The sequence below is a fragment of the Cydia splendana genome, chromosome 27 (assembly GCF_910591565.1).
Source record: "Cydia splendana chromosome 27, ilCydSple1.2, whole genome shotgun sequence".
Classification (NCBI taxonomy): Eukaryota; Metazoa; Arthropoda; class Insecta; order Lepidoptera; family Tortricidae; genus Cydia; species Cydia splendana.
The window spans coordinates 1,955,414-1,975,220 of record NC_085986.1 but is presented as its reverse complement, the minus strand read 5'-3'; the positions used below and the strand labels follow the sequence as shown (position 1 = coordinate 1,975,220).

The 19,807-nt window shown below is 44.0% G+C and overlaps 1 protein-coding gene across 2 annotated transcripts in view; it reads left to right on the top strand.

Annotated features, from left to right (window-relative positions):
* Positions 1-19,807, top strand: part of LOC134803708 (P protein-like) — an 80,273-nt gene that overhangs the window by 21,424 nt on the left and 39,042 nt on the right. The window lies entirely within an intron of this gene.

The window sequence follows — 19,807 nt, the reverse complement described above, 5'->3', positions numbered from 1 at the left end:
GTTTTCTTAGCATTTTTAGACCAAACAGAATAAATATAAACTAACATACTTATTTTAAGACTCTTAGTCATTTATAAAGGCATTATCCTCGAAGTAACACATAAACTTATGAATTTAAATGAGCTATTGTGTTTAATGCAATACAGAATTGCAACGTTGACATGTTTTGAATTATTTAACGTGTTTTAGAAATATCTCTATATACTTCATTCGCAAACGTTTGGAGAATATCAAACAATTTTCTTAGATTTTTCCTTTTAACAATTTTTTTAGGTTTAAGCGTGAAGAGATAATTAGACACAGAAAAATACAGACAGACAGACTTGCTTCCGAATTTATAATATTATTAGAGATTATTTAATATTTTCCTCTGTTTGACCAAAGCTAAAATGCCACAGTCAAATATATCCCCATACAGGGCTTGTATTAAAAACTCATTATTTTCGGATTTACAGTGTCATTTACACTATACGATTAAAATAAAACGCTTTACTAAAGAAAAAAAAACGCTTGTCAGGATGTCGTCGTCGACGAATACGTGTGGGAGGACATCATCATCACGATTAAATTATCTTTTTTTATCAAGAAAAGATTTCGGTCGTACTTACTTGTCCATAACTTGTCGACTTCTGGCCGAAAGGTGTCGTGTTTCGGAGGTTCCGGGGCAAACTGCCGAATCCGACTCAAGAGCAGCCGATGCAACGGAGCCACGCCGCGCCGTTTTGTCGACTAAATAGTGTTTAGTTTTAAGTTTATAAAATACATATGTATGTTTAGTCTGTAAGGTATTTTTAATATGGGCCTTGTTGCCTGAATTAAATTTCTAAATAAAAAAATAAAATAAGTACCTACATGTATTGGAGTAGGTGGGACGCAGTGTCCGATAACTAATATAATATTGATATGATTCAAATATCATTCTAATGTCAATGTAGGTAACTAATACTGTTAATAACTACCTTAAATATAACAGGAAACTTTATCAGTTAAATCTGGTAAATAGACAAACTAACTTTTAAATACATTGTTAGCATGTTATCTATATAATATTAGTACCTAATTAACCTGTTATTGACTTTAGATTACTAGTTCTATCCGGATACATTACTTTGTTAGTCTTACCAAAGAGAACTGATTGTATAGACAGGTAAAGTCTAAGAAAGAATGTGCGCCTTAGTTTGACGAAAGCGCTGGTGGCCTAGCGGTAAGAGCGTGCGACTTTCAATCCGGAGGTCGCGGGTTCAAACCCCGGCTCGTACCAATGAGTTCGGAACTTATGTACCTACGAAATATCATTTGATATTTACCGATCGGTGAAGGAAATCGTGAGGAAACCGGACTAATCCCAATAAGGCCTAGTTTCCCCTCTGGGTTGGAAGATCAGATGGCAGTCGCTTTCGTAAAAACTAGTGCCTACGTCAATTCTTGGGATTAGTTGTCAAGCGGACTCCAGGGTATGAGCCGTGGCAAAATGCCGGGACAAGCGAGTAAGTGCGTAGTTTGACATCCAAATCCACAGAACACCTAGTTTCAAAAGAAGAGCAATTTTTTCATGAAACCGACGCTGCCAAAAATACAAGGGAGCGGGGGGCGAGGTGAGCGAGTCCCGTGCCGTGATTGGTCCTTTCAAAGACTAATGGAGTAAAACTATTGTATTTGTGGCAGAGGGGGTAGCGCGACTAGGTATTAGGCAATGCTATGTCTGAAAATCCATCCAAATCCAATCGTGTCGTGGTCGCCACCGTGTCGTCCCGTGTAAACTGTAAACCCAACCTATAGAACTGTAAAGTCGTTAAGCTTACATTTGGGTGTCGGCGTATTATTTCGGCACCTCTGTTATTATTTGTGTGTGGCGCCTTATCTGATCCTTGTGAGTGGAGTTCTGTGTTAGGTGGTACAGTCGGGGAAAAAAATGTTTTGTGGTAAATTTTATGATAATTCAACTAATAAAATTTTCCACAAAATATTATGTTCGTTATTTTTGGGCATGGTCGCATAACCCTTCAAGTGGCGCCAGCGAAAATGCGAAAAGTAGTCAAGTAGCGCTGCGGATTTGCGCAAAAGCAGTCACGTGGCGGGGCCCCGATGGGTGGTCAGCTCAAATTAAGACAATTTTACAAAATCGTCGATTTAAGCTTTTCTGTGTTTGAAAGTATATTAAATCACATATCGTTATAATCAGCGTTAAATACGCTATTTGAATATTGCTTCAATAGCAATTAGATTATTAAATGTATTAAACATTGGGCCAGACCTAATCAAACCCCGGAAGAATGACAGTTTTCTAGTTTTCTTGTTAAAAATGAATACCACCATAAAACAAATTGATGATTGGAGGTAATTGCTAGTTAATTATCTAAGTAAGACTTTTATTTTTAAGATTAAATCATTAAAAGGGTAATACAACATACAATTTATTTAACAAAACAAGTAAAACAACCTCTTAAAAATCAACATTGAACTCGGACTAGGCGGTCGCTTCCGAATGAATGGTCCTTACCAACAAATTACCACCACTTACCAACGTATATATTTGACGTGCCCCTCCCCAGAAAAAATCGGCAGACTGTTTTGTACAGACAAGAGGCGTCTCCGTTTGGTTATATCCCCCAAGCATAAGACTAAGCTTAGCTCCTGTATGTAAAAAGTCTGGTAGCTTAGTTGTTTAACACACAAACACCGTGGTTCTATGTATATTAACCCTTTTCCAGGCCGCACCAATCTACAAGGTTTTCCCAAAAAATCCAAATACATTCCAATTAATCCAGGTTTGATGATTTACTTGAAGACAAGTCACTTTCCCTGAAAGTGTAATCTAATGTAAACCTTAAATCGGAATGCTAACGTTGAATTGTTATTATACCATTACTGAGTATTTCGATGACAATTTAACTAATTCTAACGACTTGATATTTAACCAATTTTTACTGTTTAATTATTATTATTACTCCAATAATTCGCTGGCAAACCCTCTGGAGTTTGGACCTCTGACGGCTCTGACCGTCAAAGACCAAGTTCGTGCTGAAAATGTATTAAGTGGTATCCAGACGGGACTGATCAAATCGATCGATTTGATCAGAAATGAAATTGGCGTCAATCTCCAATTTTAGATTTATGGTGATATTAGACCACTCTACATTGAAAAAATGCACCAGAACGAAAATACTGGCCTCACAAATTGATTCTTGCGTCCGCACCTCATTTTATCGGTAATATCGGTCATTATCGGCGGTTGGATTCGGCGAGCCAAATTGGAATTTGCATCTGCACCTCCTGATTCGATCGGGCAATTGAATAAGATTGGCGAAAAATAGACTAATCTGGATACGCCTTTAAACTTAAAAGTCTATTATTCCTGGCGATTTTCTTTCCCACTGTACTTGTAAAATTCAGTGTGAACAGCGGTGGCGACGGAACGCCCGCAACTCGCTTACCTACCGACTAATATGTCTAGATTTCTGGATTCTGTGGTTAGCCTGTGGTTTTACTGACACATTAACCATAATTTGTCTTACTGTACATAGTGCATAGTTGTAATAACGTACTCCCAATACTCCCATCTTAAAGGCCTGCAACGCATTTGCGACCCCTCTGGTGTTGCCCCATGGGCAACGGTCATCGCTTACCGTCGAGCGATTCGCCTGCACGTTGCTATATTATAAAAAAACCGGACAAGTGCGAGTCGGACTCGCCCACCGAGGGTTCCGTACTTATACTAAAGTATTTGTTGTTATAGCGGCAACAGAAATACATCATCTGTGAAAATTTCAACTGCCTAGCTAACACGGTTCATGAGATACAGTCTGGTGACAGACGGACGGACGGACGGACGGACAGCGGAGTCTTAGTAATAGGGTCCCGTTTTTACCCTTTGGGTACGGAACCCTAAAAATATTATTTGTTTATTTTGGTTGCTGGAATGTCGATTAAGTGATGATTTTAAATGATAAATATTTAATAGTGGTCATTGGGATTTGATTTGTAAGGTTTTAAAGTTTGTACAGTCACCTGCAATAATATGTTACACAACGAGGGCCGCAAAAATATAAAAAATTTACCTTCCAATAAAATTGATATTATGTTTCCTTCTACGTCAGAGATGTTCATTGAGAGAGTAACGCGATCGGTGACCGATAGATGCCGCTAGCGTCTATGTAGTCGCTCCGCCCCACGCCGTGACGTTGTTCCGCTTCCCCTCACTGCAATCCGTTGCTCGCTTCCCGCGACTCGCCGCCACCATGTCATTGTTGAGGAGAAGTACCGTCGGCATAAAAGTAGCCTAGTAGCCTGCCAGGAAGGCATTACTCACATCTCTGACGTAGAAGGAAACATAATATCAATTTTATTGGAAGGTAAAATTTTTATATTATGTGTTCCGTACTCTACGTCAGAGATGTTCATTGAGACCTGTTTATTATCTCCTGGTGGCGAGTCAGCGGGCGCGCAAGCGTTAGGGCTACACCAACTGTCATAGAACTCAGAGAAAGAATAAATATATACGCCTTATTGCAACCCATGAAATCACAGTGACTCGTTATAATGATGCATTACAGGAAATTGTGAATTTAAATTGTAATCCCAGGTTCGAATCTGACGTTAAACTGGTTTGAGAGATTTCTCATTCGAAATCGCATCCAATCCGCAGAATCTCGGCGATAGAATCGTTTAAAGAAGAGTCATGTTCCCAATTAACTTAAGCCAAAATATCGCTAATATTTCCAGCCAATTTAGTGATTAAGTACATCGTGGATCGAAAGCAATCTTAAGTGAGGCCGGCTTGGATGAGACTGTGGCTGAAAGCGCAGTGTCCCCTAACATTTTGTGTAATTCTCACAAGTTGACGTACCCAGACTACCTACTTACTGGGTCTATACTTTATTCCGGAGCTTCTAAGAGTCCAATCGGTAAGACACGTTATCTGGTTTAGAGCCGAATTTCGGACACAAAATAATAGCGTGAACGTTATCTATGTAATTGCCCGGGCTACAGTATAGTAGAGTAAGGTCATTGACCCTGCGGCCTGATGCTAACAGTAAAAATGCGGCAGCTCTTCTATATAGGTACGTTGTAGGGCTATTCAAATTAGGGCAAGTAGATTTCTCGCGTCCCAAGCTGGTGGTTTGGGAGGCGCTGGTCTCGCTATTAATGGCGTTGGAAGAAGGCATAGTGTCCGATAGTGGTTCACATACAGCGCTTGTTACAGGCTTATGAACAAGTCTCGTTCTGAAAGCTAACATGGGCAATAGAAATATATGTCTGAGATAGCTCGCTACTTCACTGGATATTAGAGGTACCTGGCAGTCGATCTTATTTTTGATGCACCATGAAGACCATTTCTACATTGTGGGCGTACAGGCGGCCTAGAGAGTTGCGTCTCGTTCGCTATGTAGCGTTAGCCCTTGGCATGTTGCATGCATGCGCCAGTCACGCCAGCTCGGTGTTGGAGCGTCCTATCTGACAGGAGGGCGGTCGGGCGGGCGGGAGGGCGGTCTGACGCTGTGTTCACTAGGACCGCCAGTAAATTGCAAGCTTACCACAGCTGCGTGAAAGCTCTCCTTATCACGCCGTCACAGGTAGCAGACTAGGCTGGGAGGTGGAGACATCCATACCAAGTCGTATCACCGGCAGCTGCCAGAAGAGACGTGGTAGCAGTTCAAAGAGTCTGTTAAGAAATACCGTGACACAGTGCGAAGGCTCTCGAAATCGGAGGCTGGCCAACAAGGCGCCTATCAGGCGCAGATAGTCTCGGCGGCTTCTGGGCGTAGCTGCCACTCGGGCGCGCAGTGAATTCTTGATAAACCGTCGCCCTCGGGGGTTGTACTGACCTGGTAAGTAGCAAGGAACCAGCGCGACCTGTAGACGATCTGCTGGCATCAGCAGTTTTTGCGACAGCCGTGGTAACGGAGGGGATGTAGTGTCGCCGTCGTTTTATGTATACTGTAGTGGTGCGGTTGTATGTTTACACTTCTGTCGTCAGCGCTGCAGATGTGGCCCGTTAACGGTTACTCTTCACTGTAAGGGCCTTACCTCGTACATTGTCTACCAATATTGGAGGTTGTAACGGACTGCTTGCATAAGATGAGGAAGAAAGTGGCGCGAGGCTTTCGGCAGCTTCGTGTTGCTGGGGATTGCGAAGGTGTCACCTTCCTCCATGAACTAAAGTTTGCGAGTTTGAGACTGAACAGGAGGCATTGAGTCTCATTTCTGCGAGAAACTCGGCAGCAAGGCAGGCCTGTATGTCGCGAAAAAGAAAACTTTCAATCGGGGTGTTGTGCCGCGTGTCCCACGTGATGTCTAGGAGCGTGATAGTTTAATTCGCTTTACCCGAAGAAACACCCTATATCGAGCTAGTATAGGGGTATGGTAGCATGCTTTTAAGGAAATCGAACTAATGAAATCAAGTCTAAAATCGATTTTAGCGCTTGCGTAACAAAACTGTTTCGATAAAGTCAAAGACAGACAGATGGAAACTGCTGGAGTCCTCCTGGCCCCTTTCTCTTAGCACCGGAAACTCAAGCTTGTTCAGGCGCAGCGGGTTTATTTGTCCCATTTTGTTTATTATGGGCTTGGCGCACGAGTTCGTCTTTGTAAGACGGAACTTAAGCTGGAGAGCGCGGGCAAGCAGAGATAATTATGTGAAGTCTGCAGACCTTTTCGATGCCTTTCACCTCGGTTTTGAGCGGTCGCACAGGGCCTTGTCGCTAGCTGTTCTTCGGTTGGATCACTCCATGGCCTCGAGAAGTCATAGGAACCTCGAAGCGGCACGGCCCTACGTCGATCAGCACCTTTATGAAACCCGGGAACACGACGTATTTTCCTCTGAGTATCGACATATCTTACCGCTTTCAACTCCGGGCAGTCGAGCCACGCTAGGACGAGGCTCTTTACGACCTTGTCTGCCGTCGCCGGAGGACTCCTTAACCGAAACCAAAAGCTTAGCGGTCTGTTCGTGCTATGGCACCATAGCTATAGGCGCCTGCGTACCTCAATGGGTCCATGTGGACAGGACAAAACTGATACTGTGGCGCCCAGCGCAGCTTGGTAGGCAGCATCGGCGGCAGGTAAGTTCGCGGTGGTATTCTTGCGAACAGAACATGGGCGCCATTGCAAGGGACGACATCGTCGTGGTTGCAGCATCGGTGGACAGGTTCGACGTGATTGTCGGTGCCATCATGGCAACCGCCGCCGCTCAGGAGGCGCCGGTGCGTGAAGCTAGAGGCGTCATCGTGGCGGCCGGCTCTAGAGGCGCTGTCGCGTAAGGTGGGCGGCTCCATCGTGGCTGCCGCCGCCACCGGCTCGGGAGGCGCCGGTGCGTGAGGCGAGATGCGCCATCGTGGCGGCCAGCTCGGGAGGCACCGGTGCGTGAGGCGGCCGCCGCCTGGCTCGGGAGGCACTGGTGTGAGGCGAGAGGCGCCATCGTGGCGGCCAGCTCGAAAAGCGCCAGTGCGCGAGGCGGTGGTGCCATCGTGGCGGGCGGCGCCGTTGTGGCGGCCGCCGCCGCCGGCTTGGAAGGCATCGGTGCGTGATGCGAGAGGCGTCATCGTGGCGGCCAGCTCGGTAGGCACTGGTGCGTCGTGAGGCGGGCGGTGCCATCGTGGCGGGCAGAGTCATCGAGCGGGCGGCGCCATCGTGGCGGCCACCGTCGCCAGGCTCAGGTGCGTGAGGCGAGAGGCGCCGTCGTGGCGGCCAGCTCGACAGGCGTCGGTGCGCGTGACGGACGTTACCCGCACGGGAGGCGCCAATGGCTGGCTCGTAATTGCACGCATCATCACGGTGACACTGCTGCCCTCGGCGGCGCCATCGTGGTGGCCCCCACCGGCGCGTAGGTAACCAGCGACGTCATGACGGACGGCAACCAACGCGGCGATCGTCGCTGTACTCGTAGCGTTTCCACTGCTTCCACGTAACTTACCTTCCTTCCATTCGAGCAGTCGGGACGCAGAAGCGGTCCGCCTTCACCTTGGCGCCAGGACGGGATCGAGAGGTCCGCGATCCACCCGCGCCGCGACCGCAGCAATAGGAGCGGGCGTGTGCCTCTCGGAGTCCCGCGGACTGGAAGCGCCCGCAGCCACAGAAGCGGGCGTGTGACGTCTCTCGGAGTCCCGCGGACTGGAAGCGCCCGCAGCCACAGGAGCGGGCGTGTGACGTCTCTCGGAGTCCCGCGGACTGGAAGCGCCCGCAGCCACAGGAGCGGGCGTGTGACGTCTCTCGGAGTCCCGCGGACTGGAAGCACCCGCAGCCACAGGAGCGGGCGTGTGACGTCTCTCGGAGTCCCGCGGACTGGAAGCGCCCGCAGCCACAGGAGCGGGCGTGAGACGTCTCTCGGAGTCCCGCGGACTGGAAGCGCCCGCAGCCACAGGAGCGGGCGTGAGACGTCTCTCGGAGTCCCGCGGACTGGAAGCGCCCGCAGCCACAGGAGCGGGCGTGAGACGTCTCTCGGAGTCCCGCGGACTGGAAGCGCCCGCAGCCACAGGAGCGGGCGTGTGACGTCTCTCGGAATCCCGCGGACTGGAAGCGTCCGCACCGCGACTGCAGCAACAGGAGCGGGCGCGGCCTGGAAGCGTCCGCACCGCGACTGCTCTCGCGGGCTGGAAGCGTCTGCACCGCGACTGCAGCAACAGGAACGGGCGCGGGACAGGAGCGGGCGCGTACTGAAAGCGCTCGCACCGCGACTGCTCTCGCGGACTGGAAGCGTCCGCATCGCGACTGCAGCAACAGTAGTGGGCGTCCCGCGGACCCCGCACCGCGACACCTCGGGCTCCGGCCCGCAGCGTCGCGGCGTCTCGGGGTCACCTTGGACGACAGCAGAAGAAAGTCGACGGCGCGCGGGGGCCGGGGCCCGGGCGGGACAGGGGAGCCCCGGTCGCGTCGCAGCTAACGACACGAGGTACTCCCAGGTTAATACGACCTGCCCGAGAACCGTCCTTTAGTGTCGAAGTAACTTCTGAACGCCAATAAAACTAGAATATCATTAAACTGGCTCACCGGATGGTTCGTGACAATCCAAACCTCCTTATCGGCGAAGCGCGGCACCCGGCAGCGGCGCGCGCAGGCTGCCCGCCTCCGCCCCCGCCGCCGCCGGCACGATGACCGCACGTTCCCACTCCGATGCGGAGCGACTTGCGTTACCACTTGTTAACGAAAACTACTGACGCACTTCCTACTTCGATCTCGAAAATGCGAGTTAACGGTAACGATTTTAGCAGCATGGAATGTGAAAATTAATTTAGCAAGAAAAAAGTGGGTAGAATCGAAAAGCACCGTTCGATGACTTCGATCGCGAGACCGCCAAAAGACTAATATGTAGTAGCGATCTCTGCTATATCTCACTATTTAATCGACCGAGCTTTGGATCGGAAATGTTAAAACACCATGCTGCAAAAATATACGCAAAAAAATATTTGCGGACCATCGGTCAGACGGTCGACGAAACAATGACATGGTGGCGGCGAGTCGCGGGAAGCGAGCAACGGATTGCAGTGAGGGGAAGCGGAACAACGTCAGGGCGTGGGGCGGAGCGACTACATAGACGCTAGCGGCATCTATCGGTCACCGATCGCGTTACTCTCTCAATGAACATCTCTGACGTAGAGTACGGAACACATAATATCTGACACGATCTTATTTGTAGAGCCATAAGAGCATGTCACATATTTTTGCGGCCTTCGTTGTGTAACATATTATTGCAGGTGACTGTACAGATGTAGTTCATAATTGTTTTCCATCGTATTTTCTCGGAAACGTTCGTATTTGTCATGCTACTTCAGTCAAGCTCAGTACTTTTTGTACCGAGACTGACTGACATAGCAAGACACGTTCGTACGGTACGTTTCCGTGAAAATCAATCAATCAATCCCCTGGCTTTTATCCCTATTCGGGGTCAGCCCAGTGCGCCCAGTGTGCCCAGTTCTTTACAAGGGCACACGGGGCCCGTGCCCAGGGCCCCCATCCTCAGGCGGCCCCGAAGGACAGACAGTTACAGTATATTTGATTACCCATAATAAATAGAAGATCATAGTAGAAAAATGTTAGTTTAATTCGCTTTCTTTACTTTCCAAAAGGGCCCCAAATTCTTATGTGCCCAAGGGCCCCGGCATAGTTTAAGACAGCCCTGGGTCAGCCCTCCTGATACTCTTCGCCAATCTTGGCGGTTTTGTGTCATTTCTGGCATTAAGCCCGTCGTCAGCAAATCTTTCTGGACTATCTGCATCCAGGTGGTTGGTGGGCGGCCAGTACCTCTTAATTTGCCTTCTTCTATGGCCAGTACTTATCGAGTCATGTGGTCTTCGTTTTAGAGCATTATGTGACCGAACCAGTGCAGGCGGTTCTCTTGCATTTTTTGCGGTATTTCGGCCACGTTGAAAGACGTTTCCGTGAAATCTTCCTCGCGTTATCCCGGCATTTTGCCACGGCTCATGGGAGCCTGTGGTCCACTTGACAACTAATCCCGTGATTAGACGTAGGCTAGTTTTTACGAAAGCGATTGTCATCTGACCTTCCAACCCAGAGGGGAAACTAGGCCTTGGGATTAGTCCAGTTTCCTCACGATGTTTTCCCTCACCGAAAAGGAACTGGTAAATATCAAATGATATTTCGTACATTACTTCCGAAAAACTCATTGGTACGAGCTGGGGTTTGGACCCGCGACCTCCGGATGGAAAGTCGCACGCTCTTACCGCTAGGCCACCGGGGCTCTCTGTGAAAATACGATGGAAAATAATTATGCACTAGGTACATCTGTAACACAGGTGTGACCCGTGTGGCATGTGTCTGTTTGTTTATTTGTTTATTCCACTCCGTCATCTGACTCATGCAGTGGAATGCGTCTGATAATGCACATTCAAATTTTTACAATTTCTAACCCTAAGTCTAGTGGATAAAGGTCAAAGTTGCCTGTTTTTGTGTGTGACTATGTTTGTTGATAAAACCGGTGTCTATTTCACTGTCGGTCACATACACGACACATGGCTATTCACAAGTAATTTCTGCGTTTTCGGGGTTGGTCCCATAGGAAAAGTTGCTCAGTATGACTTAAACATTAATGGGTCTCTTTATTTGCCTTTCGTTCTGATACATACTGTATAATTTAATAAGTGTTATGAAATGAAGAATATAAAACTAAAATTAACTACAATTAAAATAACTAAAGCTACAAAATTAAAAATACCTATCAAAATTTACCCATCACGCAGGCAGCGTTCCTGCGCTGGATTGCTATGGCCATGCGTGCGTGCGTGCGTGCGTGCGTGCGGTGCGTGCGGTGCGTGCGTGCGTGCGTGCGTGCGTGCGTGTGTGTGTGTGTGTATTGTACGTTTCAAGAGCAAATGCCTGGCGAAATTCACCGGCGTGTGATTGCGGAGCTCCAGTGCAGTCTATTAATCACATCATCTACGACTGCCCCAAGAGGAAATATACCGGAGTTTCCCTGGACCTGCTCTGCCCTGATGTGAACGCAGCCCAATGGGTGAAGAAACTAGATGTTAAACTATAGTACCTATTCAATAAGCAATTAATTACTAAGCGACCAGTTTGTAGCCATACGATTAAATAAATAAAAGAGCAAATGCCTATTATATTAGAGTAGAGACAATTGTTTACGAATGATACAGGAAGCAAGGAAGTCTTGCATTACAGCGTGCGACTTTGGCAACGTAAGACAAAACCCAGAGCAGGCGTGGCTCACTCCGCGATTTCGTCGCTTTGCTACAGGTAGCTAAAAGTACATCCGTTCCACACCAATATTGGTGGCTAGCCATAAGCCGCGCGTGGCGCTGTCGCCGCCTAGCGGCCATATCTGTCCTGATCGTAACAGACGCGTTTTGTTAGAGTGTGAGTCTTCTGTACCTATAGTACTATTATTTATTCTGTGCTCAGAGTCTAATCATAATGTCTAATTTTGAATAACTTGTTATGGTTTTGGTACTTCTTCTCCGTTGTGACGACTTTGGAGTCAATAGGGAATATTAGGCAAAGCTCTGCGTAGGTGGCACCACTAGCATATACAGTAAACAAACCTCATTGAAATCATCAATGACACATCATGCGTCACTAGGTCAATCACATGGCCTATCGTGAAACACGACAATCGAAAGTTCGGTTTCTGCCTCTCTATCACTCTTGCTTATTCGATCGATAGAGAGGCAGATAAAGAAATTTCGATTTTTGCGTTTCTCGGTAGGCCGTAGACCACCTGTAAACAAACCGCCTTGGTGCATCAATGTCATAGTGAAAACTTGTCAAAAAACTGTTTAAGGCCTAGTATGTTTAAGTTACTCTATGGTTTACTAAACAAATCAGTGCTGCACTCTGGCGGAACATTGCAGTAATACTCCCTATTGGACACTCTCGAAGCCGCACCTGTGCTCTCCAAGCTGTTCTATCTTGGGCCCGGTGCATGCTAGCCTATAATGTGGCTTTTATCTCTAACGTTACGCTGGTCGTCCAACCCCGTGGCCATACGTCAATACGATTACTTCACAAGTGATCATGGGCCAGTGATCATGGGCCAGTGATCATGGGCCAGTGATCTTCAAACTATCTGGTCCTGGTATATTTTGATCTCTATTTGAATTATTGCCAAGATTCGAAAGATATACTAGACAGCTATGTTTTTTTACTTCAAAGATGATTCCTAGCTGCACACAGCACACTGTACTTCTTTTTAGATCTTTCGTGTTATCACGACTATCACGAGCTCTTTCTATCCGCATTCATAAAATAGAGACACAAATACATAAAAGTGTCCCAAAATTTCCATAAATTTTTCGTTTCTTGCATTCCGTTAGGTACTGTTGTCAACCAAATGTATGAAAAATAACGAACGGCATCGTTTTTTTTCTCCTTCTAGCTCGTGATTTTGAGTATAACATTAAATTATCCATATAAAAATTGTATGTCCTCCATCGAAACTCCAACTTTTCCAATAGCGATGAGCCCCGGCTTCGCACGGGTTAGGTACATAAAACCTTAACAAATGATACACCTAAACCTTCCTCAAGAATCACTCTATTGATAAGTGAAAACCGGATGAAAATCCGTTCAGTAGTTTTTGAGTTTTTCGCGAACATACATACACACAAACAGACAGACGCGGCGGGGGCTTTGTTTTATATGGTGTAGTGGTCATTGCCAAAATTGTTTTCTAAAAACGGCGGTTGAGATCTTTTATTACAAACAAAAAAGCGTCTGCACGCGAAAAAAAAAGCGTCTGCATGCCAAGAATAAATCGGCAGTATCTTGTATTTATATTTTTATTTATCTTAACCTATCTAATATAACTTGATCCCTCACTCTGTGACAACTGTACGTAATCATCGTTCAAGTTTATATTGGTTATTTGGTAAGAATAGTTCTGCACGTACATTTTTAGAGTGAACGACCTAAAGAATCCGGAATTGTTACATAACTTAATGTTTGTAAACATATTATTTATGTCTCTACGGAAATGTTACTAACCGACCGACTGTATCGAATTAACAAGATTTTTCTAGGTTTTTGTATATACCTAAGGTGCATTCAATAAGTATTATAACATTTCACGATAACGCGTATATAGAACCGGCACAGATAACCAGTATTTTGCGCCATGAGTTGTTGTTTTGACATCAAGCCATAGAAGCGGAGCGTGAATCTTGCGATCTAAAACGCGTAAGCGCCATGAATTTTACGGCGCTTACGACATTTTGGCGCGTGGCCAGGCGCGGCTCATTCCGCGCATTTCGTCGCTTTGCTACAGGTAGCTAAAAGTACATCCGTACCACACCAATTTTGGTGGCTAGCCATAAGCCGCGCGTGGCGCTGTCGTCACCTAGCGGCCATATCTGTCCTGATCGTAACAGACAGTTTGTTAGAGAGTGAGTCTTCTGTACCTAGTACTATTATTTATTCTGTGCTGGCACAGAGATACAGAGAACCAGTATTTGGCGCCATGAGTTGTTGTTGTTTTGACATCAAACCATTGAAGCGGAGCGTGAATCTTGCAACCTAAACGCGTAAGCGCCATGAATTTTACGGCGCTTACGACATTTTGGGCGCTTGGTAGGTTGTGATTGCGACAATTTCTATTGTATGGCTTCTCTATAGTAGGCACAAACAAAACATCCTCCAGACTTAGCATAGTCGCGCTACCCTCTCTGCCACGCATACGGTAATTTTACTCCATGTTCGAGTCGAAAGTGTCTTTGTGTGACGTCCGTGTATTTGAACGGACCAATCGCGGCACGGGATTTCGCTCACCTCGTCCCGCGCACCCCCGCATTTTTGGCATCATCGGTTGCATGAAATAATTGCTCTAAACTCGGTCTAGAGGATTCCTAGTCTATGATAGTAGGTAATAAAAACTCAATGGGTGCATTCAGGGGCGTATTTTGAAATTTGGCGCCCCGGGCCAATACGTTTTGCCGCCCCAGAAGTCAAGGGAGAAAAACAAAATGCAATCCGGCATGCCGCCCCTGGGGGTTGGCATATGCCGCCCCTGGAGGTTGGCGCCCCGGGCCATGGCCCGGATGGCCCTAGGGTAAATACGCCCCTGGGTGCATTGGAGTAACTTGGAAAGCGGGATAATTTAGTTTGCAAATATTAACCTTTTGGACGCCAATGACCGATATATCCGCACCGTAGGTCCAACGCCATAGACCGATTAATCCTTCACAGACCACATAAGCAACACAGACCTACGTGCATATGCATAAAGTTCATTTTCAGTTTTGACACTTCGGTGACGTGGCGTCCGAGTGACAGCTTTTGTGTTTGACACGGCGTCGAAAAGGTATCTACTATGAAACTAGAAGCACTTTATACTTTAGAAACACTTATCGAAGCTACTACAAGGGCTTACCAAGCCATCTTGCTTATACTGTCGCTACAGTAGAAAGTGCTTCTAGTTTAGGTAATAGATAGAGTTAGACCAAGATAAGTCTGCAACGATTTTGATAGCACACGTAGTGCAAATGTTATTTAAATACAATTTTTTAATGGCTGCTATTTAACTGATCACCAGATTTAATAAAATTTAATACCAAAAAAATCTATTTTACCACCCTAAAATCATGAATGATCACCAAAATTATAACACCATTTTAATGTGAAATGATTACCAATTTTATTACATTTTACTATCCTTTTAAAGGAAATGACACCAAAATAATCATTATTAACCCAAAAATAGTCAATGATTACCAAATTTCAATCCCCATTTTAATGTGAAATGATAACCAAATTTTTACATCTTGCTATCCTATTAAAGAAAATGACACCAAAATAATCATTGTAAACCCAAAAATAGTAACCACATTTTAATTAAAAATGTGCAATCATTTAATATATCGTTATCCTATTAAATTAATTAATCCACTTCGTCACCTTTTTCTAGTAGCATTTTATTTCTGTAACAGTCGCAGTTCTAACCTAACCTAACCCACTTTTCTAGTAGCATTTTGTTTCTGTAAGGGTCGCAGTTCAAACCTAACCTAACCCACTTTTCTAGTAGCATTTCTTTTCTGCAAGGGTCGCAGTTCAAACCTAACCTAACCCACTTTTCTAGTAGCATTTCGTTTCTGTATGGGTCGCAGTTCAAACCTAACCTAACCCACTTTTCTAGTAGCATTTCTTTTCTGTAAGGGTCGCAGTTCAAACCTAACCTAACCCACTTTTCTAGTAGCGTTTCGTATCTGTATGGGTAGCAGTTGAAATTTAACCTAACCTACTTTTCTAGTACCATTTCGTTTCTGTAAGGGTCGCAGTGCTAACCTAACCTAACCCACTTAACTGATAGCAGTTTAACTTACTTTTCTAGTAGCATAACGAAATGCTACTAGAAAAGTAGATTAGGTTAGGTAGGTATGCGGTGCGGGCTACGGGGGGTTGAGCGGGAGGGGCTAGTAATTTTGGCATCAGTTTACTTTATTTGGTAATATGTATAAATTTTTTGGTAATCATAGTGGTTTATTTAGGTGAAAATATCGCATTAATTTGGTCTTCAAGATTTGGTGATCATTAATGATTTTTGGTGATCATTCAATATATTTGGTATTTGAATACAATTTGAAGTGCAGTCGTAATTAAAGTGGTGGTACTTTTGTATTTTTAGGCCTTATTTTTTTGGTGTTCAGTAATTTTTTTTGGTAAGCATGATTTTTTTATTTAGGGTACCAAAGTATTTTTTGGTGGTCATTATATTTGTAGCCTTTTTTAATTCATAATTTCATAGAAGTTTGACGTTTAAAATAACACTTGCACTGCGTGTGCTATCAAAATCGTTGCAGATTTTTCTTGGTCTAACTCTTAGTCATTTTCAAAATTACCCCGCATTAGTTAGGTACGTTTTTAGGGTAAAGACGGGACCCTATACTAAGACTCCGCTGTCCGTCTGTCCGTCCGTCGGTCCGTCTGTCTGTCATCAGGCTGTATCTCATGAATCGTGATAGCTAGACAGTTAAAATGTTCACAGATGATGTATTTCTGTTGCCGCTATAACAACAAATACTAAAAACAGAATATAATATATATTTAAGTGGGGCTCCCATACAACAAACGTAATGGTACGGAACCCTTCGTGCGCGAATCCGACCCGCACTTGGACGGTTTTTTAAGTTATGTTACCTAATACAGTACCTATAGATTTATTTATTCGTATGTGTTAAAGAAACCACAGGCTAAAATAACAGAAAGGAAAAGTCTAGAATCTGCCAGTGTACGATAATATCAAGATACCAAATCTTTTGATCTAAGATGGGTGAGGACATAGAACTAGACAGCATTGGCACCGTCACAAGCATATCTTCGTACGTATTTAACACTTTCAGTGCCTGTATTCTGTATCTATAGGTATTTAAATAAAAGTAAACAAAATCTACCCTCAAATGGCTCCTTAAGCCACTTGAGGGTAGGTAGATGAAAACATTACACGATCAAATAATGTAGGTTAAAGTCAGGTCGTTCAGTGACAGATCCAGGCGGTTTTGTATTTAGTTGGTTAATCAATAAATGTTATAACTACCCGAAAATGTACAAATAATTTGTTTACTTGAATTTAAATACCTAAAGGTACAGAGTATAGCGTCCCATTTCCAATATAAAATGAACCCAACTTGCAGGTTGTTGGAAGTGAAAGAGACTCTCGAGCCTAGCCGCCGCCATAGAATCGAGGTTACACTCTCCTTTATGAAGTTACATGAAATTTTACATGAACATTCAAGTCACATACACAGATGTAGTGCATACTTGTTTTCCATCGTATTGTCTCGGAAATGTTCGTATTTGTCATGCTCCTAAAGTTCAGTCAACCTCAGTACTTTTTGTACCGAGACACTGATTGAAATAGCAAGACACGTTCGTACGTTTTCGTGAAAATACGATGGAAAATAATTATGCACTACATCGTACCTCACCTGTCTGGTACTCATTGTCGTTTCTAAAAAATATTACCTATACAAAATAGAAACATTTCTTTACAGTACATAATATATGGTGCTACTTTTTGGGAAATGTGGTGGAAGTTTGTTCAGCTTCGTATACTCTGCCAGCATACAAATTTTTATAGAAATCTAAGATAGAGTATGTGCGGAAAGAGAAGAGTCGTGGAATGTATTGGGCCATACATTCCACGGAAAGAGAAGAGTCTCTTTCCGCACAGACTCTATGATCGAAATGTACAAACTTTTTGAGAATTGCTCAACTATGCAAAAATGTTTCTATACTCTTTGGTATTTGTACTATCCACAGACCGTACTATCACTATCATAAAAAGGTTTTAACTGAAGGACTTTCCATAGATTAAGTATCGTGCGAATCCTTGACTTTCGTATGACGTCCATTGTAATAATTGTGTCAAAACATGTTAAATTTTTGTATCATTTCTTTTTATAATCTTTTAATTTTAACATTTCAGATGTAGGCATATTTTGTACTATTTACACAAGTACCATTACATCAAATAGACATGTATTAGTGATACAAAATTATACACAAACGCTATGATATGAGTACAAAGCAGCGCAATAACTAGTGTTCTATATTTCTACAATGTAGTAATAATTAAACTAAATTCTAGTGCCAAAAAGACACTTAAAGTTTAGGGAAAGTGCTTAAAAGCAAAAAAATTGAGTGACCGATAATTAGATGTAGGTACCTGCAGAATGTGTGTCTCCAGTGCCATGTCGGTTTTGAAGCGAGTAATAGTGTGGGGCTCCAGAGAGCGTGAACCCGAGATGACAAGACGCCAGTAGGTACACGCTTGTGTCTCTCAATATCTCAAGGCAAGAGCGTTATCCTCCGATTTATATTATATTCCGAACAACTGACCGGCCGATATCGTCCGGCGGACTGTTAGTCAGTGGTCGGCTTTAGTCCCTGTGTACAATTTTTTGTACATATTCCAAAATCTATTTTGAAGTTTTATTGTGTAACTAAAGGTTCCAATTTCAAAAACAAAACAATTGCTTCTGGGTCTGAGGTGGTTAAGCGGGCTGTACACACTCGTCGAGAAACCCCGAGACAAGCCGAGAATAAGTTTAGTGTGTACATGCTGCTCCCTTCTCGTTTCGCTCTTCTTTGTCTCATCTCGCACTGCTCCGTGTTGGAGGGTCTGCCATCTTGTGGCCTGAATCGGATACATAATAAAATATGTGCATATGTACGTTACCAAAGCAAGTGCTACCATCTACCGTTCTCGTCGGTACGTTACCTTGTGCATAGTAGGTTCTGCCATCTTGCGGGCTACATAGAAAGCATTATCGACACATTTACACATGCCAAGACTCTCGGAGAGACTGGAGAGAGGCTCTCGATGAGTGTGTACAGCCGGCAGTATGTCAACAAATATTCATAGAGAGCATACCGTTAACATTTTTAAGACTTTTACTATCATAGGTATTTATTAATGTTAAAAATTTCATTTTATAGCAAAATATTATGGCTATTAAATTTATGTAAGATATTGAACGAATAGACACTCGAAAAAGCGTTTCAAATTCTTCAATTTACTAATATTAAAACTAAATTCTAGTGCCAAAAAAAAAAACAGTAAACAGTCTCTAAAGTTCAGTCGCCATCAGATATACCGGAGCGGGCAAGGTCCTCACAAATATCTGAACACGCCTCTATTGTGAAGGCGTTACAGTGCGTGTTCAGATATTTTTGAGCACCTCAGCCGCTACACTATATATGTGATGGCGTCTGTACAAGAGCCAAGTGACTATAACAAATAAGTAACGAAAATATACATACTCGTTGAAATCACTATTATAATATATTTGTGTCGTTACATATATTATTTTAACTTTTGTCGTCTAATTTTAGTGGATTTGAATTGTTTTTATCTTCGAGCAACACCGGCATCCGATACGTGTTTTTATACATAGATTATCTAGAAAACCGTTGACATTTTTTACCTATTATATTTGGTACTGTTTATATATTATTTTATTTCAACTTTAATCTAATTTTAGAATTTTTGATATAAAAAGTAAGAATTTCTCACATTTACTGCAAATGCTTCCTAAAAATGTTGTAAAATAAAAAATCTAGTGCCAAAAAGACATTTGTGTAGAAATCCCAAAATATCAGTGACGATAAAATTATAAACGCATTATGTTATTGCAATGTCGTTCTTGAAGTGAGTAAAAGTGCGGGGTTCCAGAGAGTGCGAACCCCAGCTGACGCGGAGCCAGTACTCTCTCGTGTCTCAGGACCTGTAATTATTCATAAACAGCATAGATTATCTATCAAACCGTTGACAATTATACTAGTTTAATGTTGTATTTGAGTAAAAATATACTGTTTGTAATGAACAAGTAAGAATATTACAAAG